Source organism: Ranitomeya imitator, chromosome 1, assembly GCF_032444005.1.
Source record: "Ranitomeya imitator isolate aRanImi1 chromosome 1, aRanImi1.pri, whole genome shotgun sequence".
NCBI lineage: Eukaryota > Metazoa > Chordata > Amphibia > Anura > Dendrobatidae > Ranitomeya > Ranitomeya imitator.
The window spans coordinates 1,049,555,643-1,049,580,560 of NC_091282.1; positions in this window are offsets into that span (position 1 = coordinate 1,049,555,643).

A 24,918-nucleotide genomic window follows, 5' to 3' on the forward strand; every position below is an offset into this window, starting at 1 on the left:
CCACAGTGCGCTATTCAGGATGTCCGTCCCCACCTAGGACCATACAACACACAGGCGTGTGGCCTGTCCAGGTGCTATTCAGTGGATATAGAGATCACTGCACACGTTCAAAGGAAGATATGCTTGAAAGTGGAAGTTTATTTATAGTGATTTCAAGATAAAGCGACTGGTAAGTTTTGACGTTTCGGCCAATACATAGCCTTGGTCACAACGTCGCTGCAAAAAACATAGAGATACAACTATTTACAGTTCGGTATATACAAAAAACAATAAAGATATGTACTGTACAATATATACAAGATATACAACAAAAGGTTTAGATAGTAATCATGTACAGAGTAATGACTCTGTGAGACCATGTAACGAGGTGTACTAAAATAGGGATAAATGATGATAACCAAGGGGTGTATACCAAACAAGAAGATCGAAGAAGGGTTTACATGATGACAAGGATATGTATACATGTAATAGTGCATGCAACTTAAGTTCATGGGCAATCTAGAAATTAGTCTAAAGGACCAAAAAATGGCCTAGATAGCTATGTTTATATAGATCAATCATGCTATAAAAATCACAAGGCAAATGAGGGTGGCCCACCTAATATGCAGAGTAAGTCTCAGTTCAGGGTGTCGCAAATGTGGTACTGACAAGAGGTTACGTCCTGGTGGGGATGGAGGATAAAAAGTATGAATCAATGTGAGAATGATTATCCACAATGTATCTGTTATGGTGTGTAGGATAATATAGAAGAGAGCATAAACCTACCCTGTTGTTTTCCTAGGTACCCGTATATTCAGGGCTGAGCAATGTCTTTTTGGAACAAATAAAGTAGATAGATATCCCGGTCGTGTGCCAGAAGCCTATAGGAAGGTATAATAATGAGGATACATCTTTGTAGTAATGTGCTGCTATAGCTTATGGAAAAGGAAAGGCTCCTGACCTGTGGATATGTTTAGACGGCAAACAAGCTACTGTATGGAGTCCGAGAGTAGACTTATATGATTAGCGCTCCATAGGGTGAGATGCCCGTGTGTGTGGCACTAGCTGAGAGTAAAATTATATGAGATATGTGGCATTAGATAACGGGTAAGAGGACTAGAGAAAGATGGAAATACTTATCTGGTAGTTTAAACATACGTCCAGGTATAGCGTAATAGTGCACAGCTGACACAGCGGTGTCAGGAGCAGGAGCAGGAGATCCAAGGTGGAAGTAGCCCTCTGAGCTGCGCCTAGCGTTTTGGCGGTGAAAAAGGTGACACAGCCGTGTCTAGGTGGGTGCTGGCGCAGGCGTCTGGGATCCCAGGTAGGGCCGGTGCTGACACTCCCGTGTCTCAGCTGTGGCCGGCGTAGTGAGGGAATGAGTCCTATCCATGACAAGCGCTCAGATATAGAGCGCTGCTGGGGCATGTGGCCGGAAGTGCAATAGACCCCGGCGCATGCGCATATGGGGTAGTAGGACGGAATAGCGTTCTATCAAACAAAGGGGGCGCCGTGAAAAGCCGGCGCGTGCGCATATGGGGTAGCGTTCCGACTTACAAAGGGCGCGCTGTGGATGCCGGCGCGTGCGCATATGGGGTGGCGTTCTATCAGACCAAGGGAGCGGCGCCTGCGCAGTAGGGTGGTTAGCGGACAACGTAATCTGCGATGGTCAGATGGTGTAAACCTATACCATATAGTGTGTGTCTGTGTGGTTAGGTGTAGTCACTAGGTAGTGTATGCGTGGAATATGAATACACTAATGTCCTATGGGCCTGGGGGGAGAATAAAGAGTATGCGGGATGGTCAAAATGTATTGATGTATGGGGAAACATATGTACTGAGTAGTAGAAATGATGATGGAACTGGTACACCTCTATTACATACAATAATCTGGTGTGTCAGGAGTAACCAGATAACGATAGTTAACCCAATACATACGCCATGAAATGAACAATCATAGAAGAAAAATGATATATCAGGAATTGCAGGCCAAATGCAAATAACACAAAGTCTATGTAATGATAATACACGACATTACTGAGTATGAGCAGGAGTCCAAACCATAGAAACAAAAGGTAATTATAAAAGGAAACTTAGAGGAAAAAGTTAGAAAAACGGAAGGAAACTTAGACAAAAATCTGCACTAAGGTGGGGAATCTTACCAACTCCACAAAGAGGATTGCCGAGTGGTTGCGTGCAACTATTCAGTGGGTCTAGGGGAAAAAAATGCATTATGTTAGCCAGTCAATTTCACGGTTGAGGCCTCTCGGACTGAGTGTGTCCAACGTATAGATCCAGTACGTTTCACGCTGTTTCAATAGCTGGATATGATTACCACCCCGTCTCGGTCTACGAACTTTTTCGAGAACCTGGAACCGTAGTTGGGATATGTTGTGTCTGGCCTCTTTAAAATGTGCCGGCAGGGGCAACCAGGTTTTTTCTCATCTAATCGTAGATTTATGGCTTGTGATTCGGTCCCTGATTGCCTGGATAGTGTCGCCCACATACAGTAGGCCACATGGGCATTTGATAATGTATACAACATAGTTTGATTCGCAGGTATGGTATTCCCTAATAGGGTATGATTTCCCCATACGAGGATGGACCACTTCACTTCCTTTAATGATGTTGGAACAACATGTGCAATTCAAACATTCAGGACGTTCGTCCAGCACCCCAGGCCACCAGGTCCAAAGCCCCACATGTGCTATTCAGGGAGATAGCACTCCCAACACAGGCTCTTTCAGGACCTTCAACACAGACCATTCAGATCCATACTCAGAGACCATGTGACCAGACCTCAGTCACATTATATGGTTGTAACCACTCCCCTAGATGGGAGTGTGTGTGACTAGTTCAACCCACCCATCTCTCATAACTAGCCCTACCAGCCTCCCTTCATAATTATACCAACAACTATACTTGTGGGACTACAGGTCACGAACAACAGCATTGCTTTAAGCTGACAGCTCAGAGTATCTTCCTCTGCGACACACATAGTAACATAGTAACATAGTTAGTAAGGCCGAAAAAAGACATTTGTCCATCCAGTTCAGCCTATATTCCATCATAATAAATACCCAGATCTACGTCCTTCTACAGAACCTAATAATTGTATGATACAATATTGTTCTGCTCCAGGAAGACATCCAGGCCTCTCTTGAACCCCTCGACTGAGTTCGCCATCACCACCTCCTCAGGCAAGCAATTCCAGATTCTCACTGCCCTAACAGTAAAGAATCCTCTTCTATGTTGGTGGAAAAACCTTCTCTCCTCCAGACGCAAAGAATGCCCCCTTGTGCCCGTCACCTTCCTTGGTATAAACAGATCCTCAGCGAGATATTTGTATTGTCCCCTTATATACTTATACATGGTTATTAGATCGCCCCTCAGTCGTCTTTTTTCTAGACTAAATAATCCTAATTTCGCTAATCTATCTGGGTATTGTAGTTCTCCCATCCCCTTTATTAATTTTGTTGCCCTCCTTTGTACTCTCTCTAGTTCCATTATATCCTTCCTGAGCACCGGTGCCCAAAACTGGACACAGTACTCCATGTGCGGTCTAACTAGGGATTTGTACAGAGGCAGTATAATGCTCTCATCATGTGTATCCAGACCTCTTTTAATGCACCCCATGATCCTGTTTGCCTTGGCAGCTGCTGCCTGGCACTGGCTGCTCCAGGTAAGTTTATCATTAACTAGGATCCCCAAATCCTTCTCCCTGTCAGATTTACCCAGTGGTTTCCCGTTCAGTGTGTAATGGTGATATTGATTCCCTCTTCCCATGTGTATAACCTTACATTTATCATTGTTAAACCTCATCTGCCACCTTTCAGCCCAAGTTTCCAACTTATCCAGATCCATCTGTAGCAGAATACTATCTTCTCTTGTATTAACTGCTTTACATAGTTTTGTATCATCTGCAAATATCGATATTTTACTGTGTAAACCTTCTACCAGATCATTAATGAATATGTTGAAGAGAACAGGTCCCAATACTGACCCCTGCGGTACCCCACTGGTCACAGCGACCCAGTTAGAGACTATACCATTTATAACCACCCACATACCGGCCATTCACAACAATGCCAGACTTTGTCTCTTTCTAGGTGGTTCTGCCGTCCCGCTCCGGGCTGCATTGTCACACCCCTGTTCTTATTGTTGATTCTGCTCCGTGCTTCTCTCATGCATGGCCCCATGGTTTCATTCATTCACTCCTTTCTCTCCTCTTCTGTATCAGGCGCCTCTACGCATGCGCTCTACCTATAGTTGTGCGGCCGCACTCTGCGCTGGCCTTTATTCTCTATCCCTCATCTCGCAGCTCTCACAGTTTTCACGCAGGCGCTCTGCACCTGATGCTCATCCTGCTCCTGTGCCTGCGCCGCCTTTCTCCACTTCCGGTTCATTCCTGTGAACGCTGCACACCAGTAATCGATTTATGTCTTTATTGCAGCTATATTAAGTGGACACTTACTGCTGGGAAGTCACCTTCCCTGACGAAGCTGACTGTTGGCAGCGATACGCGTGGGATCTTCCCACACCCTTCCTCCCTCTCGACACGCTTTGCCCTGCCATCCTTTGGATCCGCACTCCATCCGCATCCCTTCTGTTGTATTGAGCAGATTCCGCTGTTCCCCAGGTCTGGTCACTTGCATTATGCCCTGGGCAGGCTCTCTCTTATTATTATCATTTTTTGTGCTGGGCCTCGGTTCTTGATCTGGCAGGCTCTTCAGCCACTTTATCACACCCTGATATTGCTTGGCCTCTCTATTGCAGGTCTCTTTGACTTTGACAGGGCTTCATCATAACCATATATATATCTGTAGGCTACACACTCACTGTGTGTTGTTTATGACATAATTGGGGACGCCCATTTTTTGTCTTTCCATATTCACATTGAGGTTATGGTCCAGCATTACTGGTTTTCAATTGCTGTGTGTGTAGTGTCCTCTCATGCATGATCATTGTATCACATGACAGCTAAACACTGTTTTGTGTCATAGATTGACGGTTATGTATGTATAGCACCACATGTATGTGTAATATTTTTTGATACGTGCTCACGGGGAAGGGTGTTTTTTGTCATGTTTTTAATTGGTTTTATATTGATGTATATGTCCTTGCTGTTACAATAAAATTTATATATTTTTTGGCATTTTGTAGCAGGTGTGCACATCTATATGTATTGGCCTTTTTTCCCTTGTTGTAGTTTGCTATTTCCATGCTTTTTGGAGCACCCTGACTTATATTACTATAATTATTGCGACAGTAGTGCACCCATCACTATATCTTTCCAGAACTTTATCTCACCATCATATTTATGCGTGCAACTGCCATGCACTCTCACGGCCTCAATAGGCCTCCGTGCGTATCCTGGGAAGACCATGCAGCGCCCCCTACCTGTAACAGAGATCACTGCATCACAATATATATTTATTATACATACTGTATATATATATATATAGTATATACATATATATATATACAGTGGGGCAAAAAAGTATTTAGTCAGTCAGCAATAGTGCAAGTTCCACCACTTAAAAAGATGAGAGGCGTCTGTAATTTACATCATAGGTAGACCTCAACTATGGGAGACAAACTGAGAAAAAAAAATCCAGAAAATCACATTGTCTGTTTTTTTAACAATTTATTTGCATATTATGGTGGAAAATAAGTATTTGGTCAGAAACAAACAATCAAGATTTCTGGCTCTCACAGACCTGTAACTTCTTCTTTAAGAGTCTCCTCTTTCCTCCACTCATTACCTGTAGTAATGGCACCTGTTTAAACTTGTTATCAGTATAAAAAGACACCTGTGCACACCCTCAAACAGTCTGACTCCAAACTCCACTATGGTGAAGACCAAAGAGCTGTCAAAGGACACCAGAAACAAAATTGTAGCCCTGCACCAGGCTGGGAAGACTGAATCTGCAATAGCCAACCAGCTTGGAGTGAAGAAATCAACAGTGGGAGCAATAATTAGAAAATGGAAGACATACAAGACCACTGATAATCTCCCTCGATCTAGGGCTCCACGCAAAATCCCACCCCGTGGGGTCAGAATGATCACAAGAACGGTGAGCAAAAATCCCAGAACCACGCGGGGGGACCTAGTGAATGAACTGCAGAGAGCTTGGACCAATGTAACAAGGCCTACCATAAGTAACACACTACGCCACCATGGACTCAGATCCTGCAGTGCCAGACGTGTCCCACTGCTTAAGCCAGTACATGTCCGGGCCCGTCTGAAGTTTGCTAGAGAGCATTTGGATGATCCAGAGGAGTTTTGGGAGAATGTCCTATGGTCTGATGAAACCAAACTAGAACTGTTTGGTAGAAACACAACTTGTCGTGTTTGGAGGAAAAAGAATACTGAGTTGCATCCATCAAACACCATACCTACTGTAAAGCATGGTGGTGGAAACATCATGCTTTGGGGCTGTTTCTCTGCAAAGGGGCCAGGACGACTGATCCGGGTACATGAAAGAATGAATGGGGCCATGTATCGTGAGATTTTGAGTGCAAACCTCCTTCCATCAGCAAGGGCATTGAAGATGAAACGTGGCTGGGTCTTTCAACATGACAATGATCCAAAGCACACCGCCAGGGCAACGAAGGAGTGGCTTCGTAAGAAGCATTTCAAGGTCCTGGAGTGGCCTAGCCAGTCTCCAGATCTCAACCCTATAGAAAACCTTTGGAGGGAGTTGAAAGTCCGTGTTGCCAAGCGAAAAGCCAAAAACATCACTGCTCTAGAGGAGATCTGCATGGAGGAATGGGCCAACATACCAACAACAGTGTGTGGCAACCTTGTGAAGACTTAAAGAAAACATTTGACCTCTGTCATTGCCAACAAAGGATATATTACAAAGTATTGAGATGAAATTTTGTTTCTGACCAAATACTTATTTTCCACCATAATATGCAAACAAATTGTTAAAAAAACAGACAATGTGATTTTCTGGATTTTTTTTTCTCAGTTTGTCTCCCATAGTTGAGGTCTACCTATGATGTAAATTACAGACGCCTCTCATCTTTTTAAGTGGTGGAACTTGCACTATTGCTGACTGACTAAATACTTTTTTGCCCCACTGTATATATATATATATATACTGCTCAAAAAAATAAAGGGAGCACTTAAACAACAGAATATAACTCCAAGTAAATCAAACTTCTGTGAAATCAAACAGTCCACTTAGGAAGCAACACTGTTTGACAATCAATTTCACATGCTGTTGCGCAAATGGAATAGACAACAGATGGAAAAATTATTGGCAATTATCAAGACACACTCAATAAAGGAGTTGTTCTGCAGGTGGGGACCACAGACCACATCTCAGTACCAATACTTTCTTGCTGATGTTTTGGTCACTTTTGAATGTTGGTTGTGCTTTCACACTCGTGGTAGCATGAGACGGACTCTACAACTCTAGTAGCTCAGGTAGTGCAGCTGATCATGGATGGCACATCAATACGAGCTGTGGTAAGAAGGTTTGCTGTGTCTGTCAGCGTAATGTCCAGAGGATGGAGGCGCTACCAGGAGACAGGCCAGTACACCAGGAAATGTGGAGGGGGCCGTTGAAGGGCAACAACCCAGCAGCAGGATCGCTACTTCAGCCTTTGTGCAAGGAGGAACAGTAGGAGCACTGCCAGAGCCCTTCAAAATGATCTCCAGCAGGCCACAAATGTGCATGTGTCTGCACAAACGGTTAGAAACTGACTCCATGAGGATGGTCTGAGTGTCCGACGTCCACAGATGGGGGTTGTACTCACAGCCCAACACTGTGCAGGAATCTTTGCCTTTGCCACAGAACACCAGGATTGGCAAATTCACCACTGGCAAGGGATGGCCGACGCTGTGATTCAGGTCCACTGGGGTCAATGGTGGCACAGTAAAGATGGAACAGCTCTCCACTTGGAGAGCGGGGCCCCAGGGCAGATATAATAGTCAGTTCAGGTGGTGGTGAACGTCGGGTGGAGAATAAGCACGGGATGCAGAAAAGTGCAATTTTGTTTACCCTTACTTCTTGGTAGATTAACATGCAGCCCAGGGTACCAGTTACAGATGACAGCAGGAATCCACCTAGCCTGGAAGCTTTCAAGGGTCCACCTTGCCAGATGGGGTTGGAGGCTTTCCTGCTGCTCTCTATTTTCAGGTCTCTGCTGTCTGTAGCAAGCTGCGACCCTCTCCTGCATGTTGGCTTCAACCTGTATGACAGACAACGCAAGCCTATAAGGGGCGCTGCCTTTTCACTAGCAGCCCCGGGCTCTTAGTCTGCTGAGGTGCCTTCAGGTGTTCGGTGTGTCTAGGGAGCTTGCAATACCCTGTCCTCCAGATTCGGCTGTTGAGGCTGTTGAGGCATACAGCACCAGCACAGCCAAGGACTCTGGCATCCTTCTTGTCAGCGCTCACTCCGTGGTCAGCTCTGACACAGCTGCAATTCTCCAGAGCCCTTGTCTCTGCTCCTCTCTCTCCTGCTCACTTCCTAACAGCCTAAAACTGACTGTTCCTCCCGACCAGAGAGAGCAGCTCACCTGAAGTCAGGTCTAGAGCTCCCCCTTCTGGCCTGTAGCCGGAATTGTGTTGCATGCTGTGTATTACCTGGCATGGGGACCTCTTCCTGCTTCCAGGCATGACTTCACCCCTTAGAAGGAGGCACCATCACCGTGGCAACCGGACTCTGGGGTACAAGATTCGCCTCTAGGTAACTTCAGTACGTCCCGCACTAAGAAAACATAACAAGAATAGTTAATAACAACAATAAAATGAAAATCTACAAAGTCTTAAAAATGTAAAAATTATATAAACTCAAAAAGAAAACCAACAACACAGTTACTGCAGCGCCTAGTCCTTAAACTGCCATCCAGGAATTGTCTTTGTCCGGGTACCTGGAGCTTGGTTGGTGGGAACCGCCTTAGCCCACTTTGTGTGTCGACTCTGGGCATGGCTACAGGACACTCTGTAGGTGGGCCTGGTTTTTGGCCACGCCATCAGCTTATTTTCAAGGCAAAGTCAGGGTAACTATTTACAAGTAAGGTCCTGGACACACATAGTCCTGTGGCCTAATTGTCCTTGAACAGGTTATTATGAATATTTAAAAGTTCATACAGGATGTCTTTGTAGGCTCTCATGCTTAACAGTTGCAATTATACACATTATTAGCTTGCTTACATTTTAGTCCCTATACCGGGCTGGGACCTGACCTCTCGTGCTATGGGTGGATCTATGCAGTCTATGCAGGGTATCTCTAATGACTGACCTACCTTGGCCTAGTGTGTTTGTTGTTGATGTTGTGGACCCACTAGTGTCTGCGCTAGTGGTAGGTCTGCATTTTACTGGTAAACTGGGCAGCTGTCTGCGACTTCTCAGACTCACCATGGGTCTGACAGATTCACTAACAGGGGGCAGATTTTTGCATTCCACTGCAGATGTGGCATCTGTAACTGGAGCCGATGGATCTAGCATCTCTTCTGCTTCATATGCAGTAGGCTGGGAAAAGCTCAGGAAAGGTACTATGATAGCTTGATTCACCTGCATCAAAAACCGGGGAAAGTCTCCAAGAATGGTATGGATCTTCTCTTCCACCTCTTCTATGGTTTGAGGGACATCTTGGTCTTCCTCTTTGTTTCTCAATTGGTCAGGGCATACATTCAGATGATCCCTCGACACTGCTGCTGAGGTTTCTCCTCCATCCTTACTGATGAGGCATACCTTGGTATTATCAAAGTTTGAAGGCATGACAGTGTATGGTTCAGCCTCCCACTGATCATCTAGTTTGTGCATCCTCCTCTTTGTTTTGAGGACCTGTTCTCCCGGTACTAAAGGAGTAGCCGGAGCTTGTTGGTTGTAGCTCTTTTCCTGTCTCTGCCTGGCCTGGGACAAACCTCGTTCCACACACTCTTGTACTTTGCGGTATTGCTGCTGCCGCTCTGTAACCCGGTAGGCATCAGGTGGTGTCGTCTCAGGTGTTACGACTCCCAAGTCCAAGTCAATGGGTAACTTGCCAGATCTCGCCCTCATCAGGTAGGTTGAGGTGCAGTTGGTGGTTGTATAGATCTACCAGATCTGGCAACTTCTCTGGCTACAGGTTTCGTTCTTCCAGGGGCAAGGTCTTCAATAGGTCAATTACCACCTGGTTCATTTTCTCTCACATGCCATTTGTCTGCGGATGGTACGGCATCCTCTTGATTTTCTTGCAGCCGTGTAGGTTACAGAATTCCTGGAACACTTCTGCCTCAAATGCTGGGCCTTGGTCGGTGAGCACTTGTTCAAGGTAACCGTGCGGTCGACAAAAGTGTTCTTGAAATGCTTTGGCTGCTGTCTTTGAGGTTTGGACTTTGACAGGCACGACTACCAGGAACCTTGAGTAATGGTCAACGATGGTCCATTCCTACTCGGAGTCAATTTCACGTGATCCCAAGCTACCAGTTCAAGCGGCTGCTTCATGATGACCAGCTGTAATGGGGATCACTGGCTGTTACAGTCTTTTCATCTCAGGATGCATGGACCACTTTTTCGACACCATTTGATTGCTTTCCTTATGCCAACCCACTAGCATTTATCACGTAGCAGAACTTCCAACTTCTTCCACCCGACATGTCCTGCTCCATCATGGTATGTTTCCAAGACCATTAGCACATCCCGCTCCGGGACTACTGTTATAAAAGGTAATTCAGTACCACAATGGACATAGAGGTCAGCGCACATACAGTGACCTGGCAATAACCCAAAAAACAAGAACGAGCTCTGAGACGTGGGAACTCTGTTGACCGCAATCCCTAATCCTCTCCAACCACACTAAAGGCAGCCGTGGATTGCGCCTAACGCTCCCTATGCAACTCGGCATGGCCTGAGAAACTAGCTAGCCTGAAGATAGAAAATAAGCCTACCTTGCCTCAGAGAAATACCCCAAAGGAAAAGGCAGCCCCCACATATAATGACTGTGAGTTAAGATGAAAAGACAAACGTAGAGATGAAATAGATTAAGCAAAGTGAGGCCCAACTTTCTGAACAGAGCGAGGATAGGAAAGGTAACTTTGCGGTCAACATAAAACCCTACAAGAACCACGCAAAGGGGGCAAAAAGACCCTCCGTACCGAACTAACGGCACGGAGGTACACCCTCTGCGTCCCAGAGCTTCCAGCAAGCAGAAAAAAACAAATAGACAAGCTGGACAGAAAAAAAACAGCAAACAAATAGCAAAGAGGAACTTAGCTATGCAGAGCAGCAGGCCACAGGAACGATCCAGGAGGAAACAGGTCCAATACTAGAACATTGACTGGAGGCCAGGATCAAAGCACTAGGTGGAGTTAAATAGAGCAGCACCTAACGACTTCACCACATCACCTGTGGAAGGAAACTCAGAAGCCGCAGTACCACTTTCCTCCACCAACGGAAGCTCACAGAGAGAACCAGCCGAAGTACCACTTGTGACCACAGGAGGGAGCTCTGCCACAGAATTCACAACAGACTACCACCTGCCAAATAAGTTTGTGTGTTCAGGAGTTGACGCTTCTCTGACACAGCTTCCCCTCATAGATGAATAGCTTGCCCTTCTCCTTCCACAACTGCAGAGCATCTGGACCAGGGTGTGAGTCAGCTTGTGTCAGCAACTCCTGTACTAGGCAGATTTCCAGGTCACTATTCTGCATGTCTGCCCATCCATGGTGGGGCATTGGGTTAAACGTGGCCTCTTGCACGACATAGCGCTTGTCCCTCACAAAATGGAAGCACTGGGCCGCCTTGTGGTGGTGGAATGCTGGAAAACTCAATTTCTTTTAGGTCTTCCTGGTCTTCTTCCCCGTCTGGTAAATTGGTCATCCTGGACAGCACATCAGCATTAGCGTTCTTATGCCCCGCTCTGAACTTGATGGTAAACTTGTAGTTGGACAGCCGGGCCATCCATCACTGTTCCAATGCCCCTAGTTTTGCAGTTTCCAAGTGAGTCAGCGAATTATTGTCTGTGAATCTTCACCAAAGATAATCACGATAATCTTCACCAAAGCCAGGTAGTGTTTGAGTCGCTTGGTCACAGATCAAACTATGGCAAGAAACTCCAACTTGAAGGAGCTATAGTTGTCAGGGTTCCTTTCACTGGGACAAAGCTTCCTGCTGGTGTAGCCAATCCCTCTCTCTCCCTTTCTGCACTTGTGACAGCACTCCTCCCAATCCCACATTCCTCAAGTCAGTGTAAAGTATAAATGGTTGGTCATAGTCAGGGTAGGCCAGGACTTCATCTCCCATGGGAGCCAACTTCAACAGGCACTCGAACGGAAGACTCTTGTTCTTGGCCTTCTTGGGTTGGTCCACTAGGAGGTCTTGCAGGGGTGTGACTATCTTGGTGAAGCCCTTGATGAATCTCCAGTAGTAGCCTACCAACCAGAGGAACTGCTGTACTTCATGAATGGTGTTGGGTTTTGGCCAGTCCCTGATAACGGTGACTTAGTCAGGGTCTGGCGCCACGCCTTCTGCGCTTACTACGTGGCCTAGGTACTGCATCTTGGGCTTCAAAAAGGTGACATTTGGATGGCATCACTTTTAGGCAAAAGTTGGACAGGGCTTCAAACACCTCGGCCAGGTGCTTCAAGTGGTCTTCATAGGTCTTGGAGAAAACGATGACGTCATCCAGGTACAATAGAACCGTTTTGAAGTTCTTGTGCCCGAGGCAACACACCATCAACCTCTGGAACGTCCCCGGTGGGTTGCAAAGCCCGAATGGAATGCCATTGAGCAGCCCATGGGTATCATGAAGGTGGTCTTTTCTTTATCTGCCTCTGCCACAGGAACCTGCCAGTACCCACTGGTGAGATCCAAGGTTACATAGTTACATAGTTACATAGTTAGTAAGGCCGAAAAAAGACATTTGTCCATCCAGTTCAGCCTATATTCCATCATAATAAATCCCCAGATCTACGTCCTTCTACAGAACCTAATTGTATGATACAATATTGTTCTGCTCCAGGAAGACATCCAGGCCTCTCTTGAACCCCTCGACTGAGTTCGCCATCACCACCTCCTCAGGCAAGCAATTCCAGATTCTCACTGCCCTAACAGTAAAGAATCCTCTTCTATGTTGGTGGAAAAACCTTCTCTCCTCCAGACGCAAAGAATGCCCCCTTGTGCCCGTCACCTTCCTTGGTATAAACAGATCCTCAGCGAGATATTTGTATTGTCCCCTTATATACTTATACATGGTTATTAGATCGCCCCTTAGTCGTCTTTTTTCTAGACTAAATAATCCTAATTTCGCTAATCTATCTGGGTATTGTAGTTCTCCCATCCCCTTTATTAATTTTGTTGCCCTCCTTTGTACTCTCTCTAGTTCCATTATATCCTTCCTGAGCACCGGTGCCCAAAACTGGACACAGTACTCCATGTGCGGTCTAACTAGGGATTTGTACAGAGGCAGTATAATGGTCTCATCATGTGTATCCAGACCTCTTTTAATGCACCCCATGATCCTGTTTGCCTTGGCAGCTGCTGCCTGGCACTGGCTGCTCCAGGTAAGTTTATCATTAACTAGAATCCCCAAGTCCTTCTCCCTGTCAGATTTACCCAGTGGTTTCCCATTCAGTGTGTAATGGTGATATTGATTCCTTCTTCCCATGTGTATAACCTTACATTTATCATTGTTAAACCTCATCTGCCACCTTTCAGCCCAAGTTTCCAACTTATCCAGATCCATCTGTAGCAGAATACTATCTTCTCTTGTATTAACTGCTTTAAATAGTTTTGTATCATCTGCAAATATCGATATTTTACTGTGTAAACCTTCTACCAGATCATTAATGAATGTGTTGAAGAGAACAGGTCCCAATACCGACCCCTGCAGTACCCCACTGGTCACAGCGACCCAGTTAGAGACTATACCATTTATAACCACCCTCTGCTTTCTATCACTAAGCCAGTTACTAACCCATTTACACACATTTTCCCCCAGACCAAGCATTCTCATTTTGTGTACCAACCTCTTGTGCGGCACGGTATCAAACGCTTTGGAAAAATCGAGATATACCACGTCCAATGACTCACCGTGGTCCAGCCTATAGCTTACCTCTTCATAAAAACTGATTAGATTGGTTTGACAGGAGCGATTTCTCATAAACCCATGCTGATATGGAGTTAAACAGTTATTCTCATTGAGATAATCCAGAATAACATCCCTCAGAAACCCTTCAAATATTTTACCAACAATAGAGGTTAGACTTACTGGCCTATAATTTCCAGGTTCACTTTTAGAGCCCTTTTTGAATATTGGCACCACATTTGCTATGCGCCAATCCTGCGGAACAGACCTTGTCGCTATAGAGTCCCTAAAAATAAGAAATAATGGTTTATCTATTACATTACTTAGTTCTCTTAGTACTCGTGGGTGTATGCCATCCGGACCCAGAGATTTATCTATTTTGATCTTATTTAGCCGGTTTCGCACCTCTTCTTGGGTTAGATTGGTGACCCTTAATATAGGGTTTTCATTGTTTCTTGGGATTTCACCTAGCATTTCATTTTCCACCGTGAATACCGTGGAGAAGAAGGTGTTTAATATGTTAGCTTTTTCCTCGTCATCTACAACGTAGATGGTAGAAAAATTGTTAGAAGATTTCAGGGAAGCTAATGATTCCCCAATTCATGGCAATGGGTAGACATCTTTATGTGTTATGCGGTTTATCTGCCTGTAATCAACACATATCTGTCAATAGCAAAACCCTGTCAGGCTGCAGCTTACCCACAGCAAATAGTCCTCCTGGTATGTAATGAGTTGGGCACAAGCAAATATGGCCAAATAATTACCCTAAATAGGAAGAAGGAGCATGGCTGTCACCCATCCTGAGCATAAGAGGGGAACATGCTGCGGCAGCTAGAGGGTGATCCAGACAGAAGGCTCACAGAATATAGAGAAAATATAGCAAGAACTGGGCAGCCAGCAAGTGAAGGGCAACGGAGGGAGAGCCCAACGCGTATCGCTGTTCAAGACAGCTTCCCCTGCTTACATACCAGGAGGACTATTTGCTGTGGATAAGCTGCAGCCTGACAGGGTTTTGCTATTGACAGATATATCTTTTGCTGATCAGGACAGGGCGGCTTTTGCCAGTAATTATTTATATGTGTATACTATTTGATTATCTGCCATATTTGATGCATGTTCTCCACTACTATATGGAAGTATTGTGTATTGGGCAGTGTTGGGCACACGTATATGGAGGGAGTTTTGTATGTATGGTTTTAATTCTTTTTATATGTTACCAATAAAGCTTCTTTGACTTATTATAACTTTTGGTGGTGTGCATACATTATAGTGGCTTTCCTTTTCTTGTTTATTATCTGCCCTGGGGCTACAACTATCTCTAATGACCCCTGCTTTTTTCATCTCCCGTAACATGTCCTTGGCACACTGGTAGTGGGCCGAGGGAACTGGGCGGTACCTTTCCTTAATGGGTGGATGGTCTCCAGTGGGGATATGGTGCCCAAAGTCTAGTGGGTGTTTGCTGAATACCTGTTCATACTCTTGAACCACCCAGTAAACCCCATTCTGTTGCTGCAATGGGGTGGAGTCAATGCCTATGCGCAGCTTCTAGTAAAGTAATTTTTTGTCACTCAACTTGTGAAATAGATGAATTTTATTAGCAGTCACTGGTAAAAGTTTCGGTCAAACGTGCAGCTTCTGACACCAAACCTCTAGCTGTTTTGCAAAGCCACCTGGTCGGAAGGGACCAAGGGTTCTACTGTCCGTATTGCATTGTTATTGACAGTGAACAACTTAGCCACAAGGCATACCGGGGTAGTTGGACCTCTTTCTCCCCACAATTTAAAATACGTACAGGTACCCTTCCCTTGCAGACATCTACTACCCCTCTGGCTGTCAGGATAGTAGGCCTGCTGTCTGAGTTCATGGGTTCTACCAGTGCCTGGTAATCTTGATCCCTGATACCTATAGCAGCTCAACACCAAATTAACATTTCAGTTCTGGGAGATATTACAATGGGGAATGGGTCACTCACCCTCACACTGTCAATTTTTCCACCAGACAGCTCTACCTGTTGCCTCTGCATCAGGGCTTTGATCTCTTTCTGCAGGACTTGCTGCTCACTGGAACTGGCAGTTTCGGCCACCTGTTGCAATAGAACAATAATCTCGTCAAGACAATTTTCTATCACATTGTTACCTAAGGTCATTTTTGGGTTACATTCTCCCTGATCAATATCTACAATTATCATACCTTTGGCTTTCAACTCTACTTGCCCCACCTTAATGGTCACCTCTTTATACCCCACTTTTGGCAAAAAGTGACCATTGCTGGCAACTAGTGTGAGATCATTATCTGGGCTGCGGGTAAAATTAGAGTCAGCCCAGTACCATTTGTAAAGGATATATGGTATCATCGTCACCTGGGAGCCAGTGTCCACTAATGCGCTCATCGGGTTGCCATCAATCACAACAGGGCGGACTGGTCATCGTCCGACATACTTGTCTCACCAACTTTGTGGGCTCCTGGGGGTTGGCCCTCTGCCCCAGGGGTTGCTTGTTTAAATTACAGACTCTTACGATGTGCCCTGCCTTGTTGCAGCGGTGACAAATGCGTTGTCTTTCCTGGTCGTAGCCATCCTTGTCTCTCCCTTAGGTCGGTTGGATTCTCCTCTGCCATCGCCACAGGACGTCATCTGGACTGGAGGCCAGATGAAGCTTTTCCTTTGGGGACAATACTTGCATGGACTGCATGGCTTGGGTCAGTGTAGCAACACTTTTAGTTATATCCTTGACCTGGGGATGTAGTTCTTCAGAAGGGTAATTCTTAGTGATGAGCGAGTGTACTTGTTGCTCGGGTTTTCCCGAGCACACTTGAGTGACCTCTGAGTATTTGTTAGTGTATGGAGAATTAGTTTTCATCGCGGCAGCTGAATGATTTACAGCTACTAGCCTGCTTGATTACATGTGGGAATTCCCTAGCAACCAGGCAACCCCCACATATACTCAGCCTGGCTAGTAGCTGTAAATCATTCAGATGCCTCGATGAAAACTAAATCTTCGAGCAGTCATAAATACTCGGACGACACCCGAGCGTGCTCGAGAAAACTTGCTCATCACTAGTCATTATCTAGGGTCTGCGTGTCAGCCTCAACCTAGGCCAGGGGAAAAGATGCCGCTTCCTGGTGGTATGTAATTGCTGAGTTCCTAGGGGGTGCTGTACTGCTGGAATTTGGTTGACGCAGCACCCAGATGGCTCTATCTTTAAAGTGTGCAAAGTCCAGGTCAGGGTTTTGTGGGGCCATGGTGCGCAGCTGTGTCCTTTGGGTGTTGGACAGGAGCCCCACAATAAACTGCTCGGCTAACAATCTGTCCTAATCTTGCACGCTGTCGGGTTACACCTGCTTAAGGCACGCAGCACCTCCTAACGATTAAGGACATAGTCCTGTATACTGCCCTGCACGCTTTGTTTGCACCCAAAGAATCTCATTTTCATCTCTGCTGCAGTACAGTTGTCAAAGGTCGCCTTCAGCCAGGCCAAGATTTGCTTGACATTTCTTTTATCAGTGTCCAGCCAGGACTTTACCTCCCTCTGGGCTGCACCAGTTAACTGGCCAGTGAGGATGCTGACTTTTTGACTCTCAGACGGGGATACACTTCAAACAAACTAAATAATCTCTCGTTGAAATCGCTCATGGTGTGCGACTCCCCTGAGCATTGCAGTAACCAGGCCACTCCCAGTATGTATGGCATTGATAGTGGCATTATGAGGGCTGCCGCTGTTGCTGGATCTCCAGCCGGGTTGGACATTTTCCTCCCACCTAGTAAACCTTAGCCAGGTTCTGAGATTCTGCTGGCTTATCAGTCTGCTGCTCTGTAGGTGGGATGAATTGAGTGCACAAGAGTTCCAGGGCCTCCTGTTTCCCACCAGCTGATGTCAGAGTGCAGGGCACAGCTTCTCTTCACGCCCTTTCTGATTCTCGCACGCCGCACTGTGTGATAATGGTGGTTACCAAGCAGTTCAAAAAAGTTTATGGCACTCAGGGCCCGGTGATACTGGGCTGTGCAATCCTGTTCATGATGCCACCTTGCGATGCCCACCAGGGTCGTGGGGTGCTCAAAACCAGGTCAGGCAGTTCTTTGGGGAAGTCATGGGGCCACGACCCGACTCCGTGGCCCTGGGCGTGCAATAAAAATGCAAGAGAAAAAGTTATATGGGATTGATTTGTGACGCCACCTGTGGTGTATGGCAAGGGATGGCTGAAGCTGCGGTTCAGGTCCACTGGGGCCGATGGTGATGCAGCAAAGATGGTACAGCTGGTTCATGTGGTGGTGAATGTTGGGGTGCAGAGAATAAGCAAGGGACATAGAAAAGTGCAGTTTTCTTTACTCTTTCTTCTTGGTAGATGAACATACAGTTCCAGATGACAGCAGGAGTCTGACAAGCTTGGAAGCTTTCAGGGGGTCCGCCTTGCCGGGTGGGGTTGGAGGCCTTCCTGCTGTGCTCTATTTTCAGGTCTCTGCTGCCTGTAGCCAGCTGCGGCCTTCTCCTGCATGTTGGCTTTGACCTGTATAGCAGACAGCGCAAGCCTATCATGGGCGCTACCTGTTCACTAGCAGCCCTGGGCTCTTAGTCTGCTGCGGTGCCTCCGGGTGTTCGGTGTGGCAAAGGAGCTTGCAATCCCCTGCCCTCCAGATTCGGCTGTTGGGGCGTACAGCACCCGCACAGCCAAGGACTCTGGCATCCTTCTTGTCAATGCTCTGCTCCGGGGTCAGCTCTGACGCAGCTGCAATTACCCAGACCCCTTGACTCAGCTCCTCTCTCTTCTACTCACTTCCTAACAGCCAAAAACTGACTCCTCCTCCAGACCAGAGAGAGCAGCTCCCCTGAAGTCAGGTCTAGAGCTCCCCCTTCTGGCCTGTAGCCGAAATTGTGATGTATGCTGTGTATTACCTGGTACAGGGACCTCTTCCTGCTTCCAGGCATGACATCACCCCTTAGAGGGAGGCAACATCACCGTGGCAACCAGACTCTGGAGTGCCACAATAGCGTTGGTGTGAATCGATCCATATCCATCAGCCATGACAGTGATCTCTGGTTGCTACAAGAAGAGGGCGTAAAGACGTTTTCCTGCTGATATCTGTAATTCATCACACATGTGATGTCCTGCCAGGACGACTAATCAAAAGATGATTTACAGTTGTCAGTATGTTGGAGATGATACACCCTTTCCCATGCCGCATCCATAGACTACTGTTGTGGCTGGTAGAATGGGATGCACCAATAAATTACCACCAACTGTAATATTTATAACGCTTTACGCTGTTCGTGGGAATGCCAAGTAATTGAAAATTGTTCTTCTAAGGATTTGTACACACAACATGTTTTTCAAGTGGAGTCCATCTTGAAGCCTCCTGGAAAAGCACTAAATAAAGGGCTAAAAGAACAAACATATGCATAGTGTGTTTTGTCTTTTTCACTTCTTTTACACACCCAAGTCTTGGAAAGCCGTGAAACAGCTAAAAGAAGTGACCTGACCATTCTTCAGGCAGCTTCCACTTGTAAAACCAGAGAAGTCACTGCAAAAATGTTGAAAGATTTGACACAGAAGACGCTTCAGGAAAAACAATGCGCCGGCATCTAAGATAATGTATACACATACCCCTAGTCTACTCCATGACTAATAAATACTTTTAAAACCAGACATCACATAGCTTAATAGTTTAATTGTGGAAGGAGACAGACAGACATTTTCTTTATTAATAAATATCTTCACATTGTTAATTCAATTTGCTTTAATTTCCATTAGTTTGATTTTGTGCACTGGTTATTCTTTTCATTATGACTAAATCTGCTTATTGTAGACTATGTGAAATATGTTACCATATATCTTCATGATAATATAATTAATATAATATAAAGACAGGGAATGTAGATATTCCTGGAAACACAAATTGACATCCATCCTTTCTTTAAATATGATTGTGTAATTAGTAGATGAACATGGCTGCAGTTGCTAATAAACTAAAGAAGAAACAGAAAAAAATGAGGCTTAACAATTGTATTTATGATCAGGAATATGTGTAATGATTTAATATCTGTCTCTACTGTTCAAAAGAAAGTGTTTAATTCCCTTTCAATGGACCACAACTGTCTTTTAAACCTCCCAGGTTTTCATGTACTGTTTAATGCAAATGCAACCATTTAATACAAACCTTTAAATCAGTTTAAGCTTTACGGTATTATACATGTAGCATGAAAGCTTAATTGTCGATCTGAGCCCTGTCCATATTACACAAGGATTAAGTGATGGACTTAACAATGTAGTACATAAACATTTCCTTTATTGGAACAGAAGATGCAAAATAGGTCAACTACAATAGCTTTCTTAGACAAATATTTCAGTTTGTAGTTGACCCAAATATTATATTCATGTTTATTTTAAATTTTCAATGTGGAAACAACGTTAAGAAATAAGATATTCAGGCCAAGATGAGTGTCGTAGTTGCCAAGGAATACAGCTGCCTTTTGCGTCAATGGGTAATTAAAATGCGAATAAAAATACTCTGTCTTTAAATTTCTTTGTATACCAAAATGGAAGCTGGATTGGAGCTGGTAAAGCTAATACAGTTTGAACACTTACCCATTCGAAAATGGAAGAAAAGGAATGGGAAGTTCTCCTTGTGTGGATCCATAATTCTGAGTCTTATATGGATAAACATGCACCGCTCACCTGATTACGGTAGACTGTGCGGAGAAAAAACACTCTGAGAGGCATAGATGAATCCACAATGAATGACTGTAGCTTAGACTGCTAGGTTTAAAACACGTAAGTGCCTGAATTAAAGAATTCCTGTCGAGTGAAGACAAAAACTTGCGGCATAAAATGGACGCTGCTATTGGATATGAGGTGTCCAAGAGAGGATGAAAAAAAGTTTGTCTTGAAACAATGTGTTTCTGAGTTGATTCGACTCCTTCGAGTGCATAAATATAAGTTTTCATCTTCACTCAGTGATACCATTAGAAAATAGGGCCGATTCATCAAGACTGGAGTAGCATACACTTGCAATACTCCAGTCTTTATAGAGTACAAGGCGCCACATTCATTAAGAGCTGCACACCACTTAATGAACTTAGTGCATCTTGTAAGCGGCTTGCGCCTCCATGAGTTGCTCCAGAAATGCTACTCCAGTCAAAGATTGGAGTAGCATTTCTGGCATACAAAATGCCTTCACTATTAATAAATTAGACTGGAGAGTGTTGCCACATCCCATCTTGGCAAGCTCTGTCCATTTTGGCAGCGCTCATTTAATCTGACGTGAAAACATCAAAATTCACAAGGTTTTGCACTGCTCTTCATTATGAAACAATTTTGCGACTTTTTAAAACTTTTACGCCACTTTTTTACATAAAAGCTGTGATGAATCGGCCCCATAGACTTTTATGGATTTACAAACTTTAAGGAATCAGTCCTTAAAGTGTAACCATCGATGCAGGAGAACTTGTAGTATTATGTCTGTGCCTGTCTCCCCTATCCATACACCTTTATAAGCACCAGATGCTATCTCCTATCTCAATATCAAACCATAGCCTGAGAACATATGCTAAGAATTCATAAAATTATACATTTTATTTAGAAAATGTATTACAAAATTGTATATTATTAATAAGCAAAGAATGCCTGAACTATCACACAATGTAGGACACTGCTTAAATATAACCATATGAATGGTTAAATTTCATAAATCATTGCAAATCTATATCTGAGATAAGATTAGAGTATTTAAACAATAAAAGATGCCTACATGGAATATAGTAGAGTCCAGATAGATGAAAAATATTCTATACAATAATATTACATCTACATTAGCTGAATACCTGATATTGCAAGTAGATGAAAACAAAAATGAAGTGCAGTGCAAACAGACAAAGTACTTAATGCAATCTTAGGAGGTTCCTATGTAGGTTTGTATATAAGAAATCATGTAAACTTCCACCATATTTTTATAAAAGTAATTTCTCACTTTTCGTGGTTATAGTCCCTTCTAATTTCCTGGGGATGGTTGTTATTTTAACTCTGTTATTTTATTGTCTTTTCTATATCTCACTTGTTTGCTTTTTAGATATACCATGATGGGATCCTAAAATTCTGATCCATACAAAGAACAGTGCTGGACCTACACCTGTTACCATATGAGGCCGAATGTCAGGAATGGTGGTCAGAGAGAAAGCTCAAGACGATGATACTGATCTGCTGGGAAGGAGATGTCTTATCGACAGTACATTGATTGCTGGAAATTCGGCTTCTCTCGCACATCTCGCATATACAAACTTGTTAATATATCACGGCCCTTGCCTACCAAATGTAAGGGGGTGAAGAGGAAGATGAGCCCAAATGAGGTTGCTTTCCCTGCTCCTTACCTGGAACCACTTAGTTGTACAGCTGGGTTGTTGGGGGGAGGACTTTCTGCCCTGGACAGAGGGGACAATGTGACTGCTGGGGGCAGAGAGGAAGAGAGAGGGGTGTGGTCAGAAAAGAGCGGGAGAGCAGAGCGCGTGAGACAGAGGGAACAGCATGCCTGAAAGAAAGCAGGCTGCAGCGCTGCGCTCCCCGAGAGAGAGTGCTCCCCATGAGGGTACTGAGGCTGAGATACCAGCCATAGTGAAGGCTGGATGTGAGAGTGTGGACTCGGAAGCCTTCGTAGTCAGAGAAGACTTTTCCCCTGACAGTGCAGAGACAGTGACCTGAGTGCACAGCCCCGGTGACCGCAGTGACAAGCCAAGACTCCCTGAGTGTGACAGGTAAACTGCCCTGTGTGTGTGTAGCATCGTTACTGCAGAAAGACTGCCAGTTTAACATACAGAGACTCATGCAGCAGTGTGGCTGTTCTACTTCCTGCTTCCAGTTTCACTCTGAGAAAAGGCTGCAAAGATTTAATCCTGGAGTCTCCAGTTCCCAAGAGACAGAGCAGAGGCTTCAGAATCTTCAAGTGCTGTTGGTGACAGCACCCACGCTGGAAAAGGACCCTTCAGTCAGGACCTCGCTGGACTGATAAGTTTCAAGAACACTCGTTAACCATTTCTTGCCACCCACAAACTGGATCAGAGCTCCCCCTTCTGGCCTGGAGTCAGAACAGTTTTGTGTGTACATGTTACCTGTTAAAGGGATCCTTCCTCGCTTCTAGGCATGGCCTTACCCTTTCTGTAAGGAAGGCAATACCATTGTAACAACCGGCTTCATGGGGTGTCACTGGTAAGTCAAATGTACAATAACACTATATACTGTTTACAGTGCTCCTGTGTGTAATGTCACTGGTGATCACTGTAATAATGTGTACACTTACCCTGTACATTGAATATTATCTACAGAGCTCCAGTATATAATATCGCCAGTGATCACTGTACTACCTGTACACTTACTTTATATACTGTATACAGAGCTATTGAGGATAATGTCACTGGTGCTTACTGTATTACCTGTTCCCTTACACTATATAATATATACAGAGTTTTATTACCTCTACATTTGCATTATGTAATATTTACAGAGCTCCAGAGTATAATGTCACCGGTGATCACTGTATTAACTGTACATTTACACTATATACTGTACTATTTTACACTGGGGCCCATATGAATCTATTTGGTTACACCTATGGCTGAGCTTCACAGGAGGTGAATGAGATGACAGCGACGGGGGTCTTTAGCAGACCTCTGGATGTCATAGTAGCCCCTTTGATCCACTTTGATCATGGGGTTGGGTGGTAGAAAATAGGAATCGGTGCTTGGTTGGAGGATCCTGTGTTATCAGCTATATACAGAGGTGTTATCAGCCATTGTAATCTAACTGTCATCTAACTCTCTCCTTGACAACCTCCAATCTGGCTTCCGCCCCCACCGCTCCACCGAAACTGCCCTGACAAAAATTGCTAATGACTTACTCACAGCCAAAGCTAACAGACAGTTCTCCATCTTCCCCCTTCTTGACCTGTCCTCTGCTTTCGACACAGTCGATCACTGCCTACTGCTACAGATTCTTTCTTCCCTTGGCATCAAAGACCTTGCCCTGTCCTGGATTGCCACATACCTTTCCGACAGCACATTTAGCGTTTCCCACTCCCACACCACCTCCTCATCCTGCTCTCTCTCTGTTGGAGTCCCTCAAGGCTCTATCCTAGGGCCCCTACTTTTTTCCATCTATACTCTTGGCCTAGGACAACTCATAAAGTCCCACGACTTCCAGTACCATCTGTATGCGGACGACACTCAGATCTACCTCTCTGGCTTAGATGTCACCTCTCTGCTGTCCAAAATCCCGAAGTGTCTGTCAGCCATATCCTCCTCCTTCACCTCTCGCTTCCTAAAACTCAATGTAGACAAAACTGAACTCATCATCTTTCCCCCATCTCACGCATCCCCCCTACCTGACCTATCTATTATGGTAAACTGCATCACGCTCTCTCCCGCACCTGAAATCCGCTGCCTCGGGGTAACTCTCGACTCTGCCCTGTCCTTCAAACTGCACGTCCAAACTCTTGCCGCCTCCTGTCGCCTCCAACTCAAAAATATTGCCAGAATCCGTTCCTTCTTCAGCCCACAATCTACCAAAACTCTTGTGCACGCTCTCATCATCTCCCGCTTGGCTAGTGCAACACCATCCTCTGTGGCCTCCCAGCTAACTCTCTTGCACCACTCCAGTCTGTCCTCAACTCTGCTGCCCGGCTAATCCACCTCTCTCCTCACTACTCCCCTGCTTCTCCACTCTGCAAATCCCTCCACTGGCTCCCAATTCCCCAACGAATCCAGTTCAAACTACTAACACTGATCTACAAAGCCATCCACGACCTGTCCCCTACCTATATCTCTGAACTAATCTCCCAATATCTTCCCTCACATAATCTCCGATCCTCCCAAGACCTCCTACTCTCCTCCACACTTATTCATTCCTCACTAGTGTTGAGCGATACCGTCCGATACT